Raw genomic sequence first — 5,097 nt, forward strand, 5'->3', positions numbered from 1 at the left:
TGGGAATTGGTAGGGTCTGTTCAGCAGTTGGACACCCACATCTCTCATCTCTACTACACCTCTGAAGTCTCTGCCCAAAGACTTCACTGGATACAACCAGACAGCAGCAGCAGCAGCAGCAGCAGCAATGCTGGTCGTCTGTTCTAGTTACATCCACTGTGACCCTGGCTCCAGCTATGTCATGTAAAGGGCTTTCAGTCTGGAAGTTGTCCAGATCACAATTGCCTGTAGACCTGGCTCTGGGGATTGCTTTGATCAATAATTGTCAGCACACAGCCAGCCCACTGTCCTTGGGCAGGTGAGTCTGAGCTGTTGAAGAACACTAGCTAAGCATGAGCCAGGAAGCCAGTAAGCAGGGCTCCTCTGTGATCTCTGCTTCAGTTCCTGCCTCCACGTGCCTGTCTCCAGCTCCTGCCCTGGCTTCATTCAATAATGTAAGCCAAATCAACCTTTCTTTCTCCAAGGAGCTTAGAGTCAGTGTGTGATCACAGCAACAAGTAGCAGATTCAGCCCCAAATTCATCAATAAACCAAAGCCAAGATACAAGAGCGAAGGAAAAGGCCTTACCATTACGTGTGCCCTGGGGGTTCCACAAACCTTAATAGATCAAAGATCAGTTTAGAACAAGATACGATGTGTAAAAAAGAGTCCCATAGAGGGGACAAAATTAACCTCTCATGCTGGGAAGTTTGGATCGAATTGTGTTTCAATTTTGGCTTTGTGCACTGCCCAAGGTCTTTTTTAAAATGATTTTCAATTTTAGTAAGAAGACATACAAGGATCTAGACTGAGAATGCAGTGGACCTCATGCCTGGTGTGAGAAACAGAAGTGTACATGGTGGCAAAATCTTGGAATCCTAGAACCCAGAATCTACGGGCAAGAAGATCAGGAGTTCAGGAGTAGCCAGGCCTACACAGCAAGTTCTAGGTCATTATGGCCTACACTGAGTCTCAAAAAAAGTGAATAAAGAAGCCAATAGCAAATAAATGGTCCTAAAACCTTGTGAGGTTAAATTCTGATTAGTCTTGGTGCAAGCTGAGGTTGGCCCAAGTGTGAAGAGGGCACGTAATCCTTACTTGTCTTCTGCAAACCGCGGATCTCTGAGCCCAATTGATGTCTCCCAGTCAGAACTTCTGGCAGCAGGACTGATCCCAAGATTTCAGAAATTCTATTTGATTCTAACATGAACTGAAATTTGAGACAGGAACAATACAAAAGGGAAGGCTGTGCTTGTCTTACCACAGGACCCTTTATGCTACAGATGGCAGGAGTTTCTATTGTCATCACAGTCTAGAGGGGACACTATATTTCAGCCTAGTGCCATTCATTAGCATGTGGTGTGTCTGTGTCAATCATGACATAGGGGAAATTACACCCAGACCCTGCCCCTATTTTCAAAGTACTTACCCGGTGTGGGACTGCTTGTTTGAGAAGCTGTGAAGGGAATAAAAGCAAATCAGACCGTGTTTCACCCACAAGAATCCTGGCAGAAGTCCTTTCAGTGGTGATAGCTTTATACCTCAGCTATGTGGTCCCCACAAAGACAAAACTCAAAACCTAGGTTTAATTTTAATTGGTCAAAACAGGAAGATGGTCTTAGATGTTCCAGTCAACATTCTGAGCTGTTTGGTACTAAACAAATTCACAGGCAGTGAATCAAATATGTATACTTATATATGGCTGCTTCTGTATTATTGAGCATGAAAACCTTTTCCTCTTGCCATTCTCAGATGAGCAATGTGATAAAGCACTGAGTCACACAACATTGATATTATGTGAGGAACTCTATCTGGGATGACTGGGATGACACAAAAAGGTGTCTGTGGGTCACACACCAGTTGTTACAACACTTGAATGGTAGAGGTTTTGGGTAGAAGAAGCAAGGAAGTATTTCGAACACATTTCCTCTGTAAACTGAGAGAAAAGAGCTCAGGAATGGTGAGGATATGGATAAAGTTGTCACTGGTTTAGCATGCTTATTTGTATTTGAGTTTATATATATACATGAATTATGGATTCAGCAAGGCTGCTCAGTTCTCTCAGGAGTCATGTGGGCAAACTGCTCACAGTCCCTTCCTCTGCCTGTGAGCTGCAATACATTCCTCTGAATCAGGCCACCTCTTAGGCTATTGGCACATGTACAAAACTGGGAACTAGGTGAGCAGTGTGTACTCCCCAGTCCCAGCTTTGTATGTGTGTACAGAGGACCCAGAATATTTAGGCCCTAAAGTCACCACAGACAGTTTTGTACCAGGTACAAGTGCTAATGGAAATGTGATGGGAGATTATGTGTGGACACACCATGACATAGAGTGTACATGTGTACCTGTATGTCAGTGTCCACATCTGTCTCTGTGTGCCCTTCTGGGATAGTGTGTGTCTCTGTATCTATGTGGGTGTGGGTGTTTTGTGTATAACAATGTGTGTTTGTACCATTCTGGAAATCAGTCCCGAGATTCCTCAGAAAATTGGACATTGAACTACCTGAGGACCCAGCTATACCTCTCTTGGGCATATACCCAAAAGATGCCCCAACATATAACAAGACACGTGCTCCACTATGTTCATAACAGCCTTATTTATAATAGCCAGAAGCTGGAAAGAAACCAGATGCCCTTCAACAGAGGAATTGATACAGAAAAGGTGGTACATCTACATAATGGAATACTACTCCACTATCAGAAACAATGACTTTATGAAATTCATAGGCAAATGGAAGGAACTGGAAAATATCATCCTGAGTGAGGTAACCCAATGACAGAAAAACACACACAGTATGCACTCATTGATAAGTGGATATTAGCCCGAATGCTTGAATTACCATAGATGCATAGAACACATGACACTCAAGAAGGATGACCAAAATGCGAATGCTTCACTCTTTCTTTAAAAGGGGAAGAAGAATACAATTGGGAGAGAATAGGGAGGCAAAGTTTAGAACAGAGGCAGAAGGAACACCCATTCAGAGCCTGCCCCACATGTGGCCCATACATATACAGCCACCCAATTAGATAAGATGGATGAAGCAAAGAAGGGCAGGCCAACAGGAACCAGATGTAGATCTCTCCTGAGAGACACAGCCAGAATACAGCAAATAAATAGGTGAATGCCAGCAGCAAACCACTGATCTGAGAACGGGACCCCCATTGAAGGAATCTTAGAAAGGACTGAAAGAGCTTGAAGGGGCTTGAGACCCCATATGAACAACAATGCCAACCAACCAGAGCTTCCAGGACTAAGCCTCTACCCAAAGACTATACATGGACTAACTCTGGGCTCCAACCTCATAGATAGCAATGAATACCCTAGTAAGAGCACCAGTGGAAGGGGAAGGCCTTGGTCCTGCCAAGACTGATCCCCCAGTGAATGGGATTGTTGGGGGGAGGGTAGTGTGGGGAGAGGATGGGGAGGGGAGCACCCTTATAGAAGGGAAGGGGGAGGGGTTAGGAGGATGTAGGCACAGGAACCAGGAAGAGGAATAACAATCGAAATGTAAATAAGAAATACTCAGCTAATAAAGATGGGGAAAAAAGAAAAAAAACAAAAAATAAATAAGGCTGCTATGAAAAAAAACCAATGTGTGTTTGTGTTGTATTTCTCTTTAACCTGAATATTTGCATGTGACAATATATGTGTGTTTTTTCTGTGTCAATGTATGTATCTCTATTTGTGTTTGTGTCTCTGTCAATGCAAGTGTCTATGTATGTGTGTATGGTTTATCTGTGTTTATGCCTGAGTGACTGTGTGTGCAAGTGTATGTCTGTGTGTGTGTGTGTGTGTATGTTTGATGAGTGCAGATGTGTGTTTTAACAAGTGTAAATCAGTGCAGACTGGTACAACCATTCTGGAAATCAGTCTGGAGGGTCCTCAGAAAATTGGACATTGAACTGCCTGAGGATCCAGCTATACCTCTCTTGGGCATATACCCAAAAGATGCCCCAACATATAAAAAAGACACGTGCTCGACTATGTTCATTGCAGCCTTATTTATAATAGCCAGAAGCTGGAAAGAACCCAGATGCCCTTCAACAGAGGAATGGATACAGAAAATGTGGTACATCTACACAATAGAATACTACTCAGCTATCAAAAACAATGTCTTTATGAAATTCATAGGCAAATGGATGGAACTGGAAATATCATCCTGAGTGAGGTAAGCCAATCACAGAAAAACACACATGGTATGCACTCATCGATAAGTGGATATTAGCCCAAATGCTTGGATTACCCTAGATGCCTAGAACAAATGAAACTCAAGACGGATGATCAAAATGTGAATGCTTCACTCCTTCTTTAAAAGGGGAACAAGAATACCCTTGGCAGGGAATAGAGAGGCAAAGATTAAAACAGACACAGAAGGAACACCCATTCAGAGCCTGCTCCACATGTGGCCCATGCATATACAGCCATCCAATTAGACAAGATGGATGAAGCAAAGAAGTGCAGGCCGACAGGAGCCGGATGTAGATCGCTCCTGAGAGACACAGCCAGAACACAGCAAACACAGAGGTGAATGCCAGCAGCAAACCACTGAACTGAGAACGGGACCCCCGTTGAAGGAATCAGAGAAAGAACTGGAAGAGCTTGAAGGGGCTCGAGACCCATATGAACAACAATGCCAAGCAACCAGAGCTTCCAGGACTAAGCCACTACCTAAAGACTATACATGGACTGACCCTGGACTCTGACCTCATAGGTAGCAAATGAATAGCCTAGTAAGAGCACCAGGGGAAGGGGAAGCCCTGGGTCCTGCTAAGACTGAACCCCAGTTAACTAGATTGTTGGGGGGATGGCAGCAATGGGGGGAGGATGGGGAGGGGAACACCCATAAAGAAGGGGAGGCAGGAGGGGGATGTTTGCCAGGAAACCGGGAAAGGGAATAACACTCGAAATGTAAATAAGAAATACTCAAGATAACAAGTGTAAATCAGGGAAGGATTTCTACACTGGACAGTGTCCCTGATATGTAAAACGAGAATTGACAACAAACACAGTGGAGGTAGTTGAAGGACAGGACAAAGAAGACCTGCTCCAGGAGACCAGGGCAACTGCAGGGACCAGACTGTAGCTGCAGGGGCACAGTTGGATGTGGAATG

This window comes from Rattus rattus, chromosome 2 (assembly GCF_011064425.1).
Source record: "Rattus rattus isolate New Zealand chromosome 2, Rrattus_CSIRO_v1, whole genome shotgun sequence".
Classification (NCBI taxonomy): Eukaryota; Metazoa; Chordata; class Mammalia; order Rodentia; family Muridae; genus Rattus; species Rattus rattus.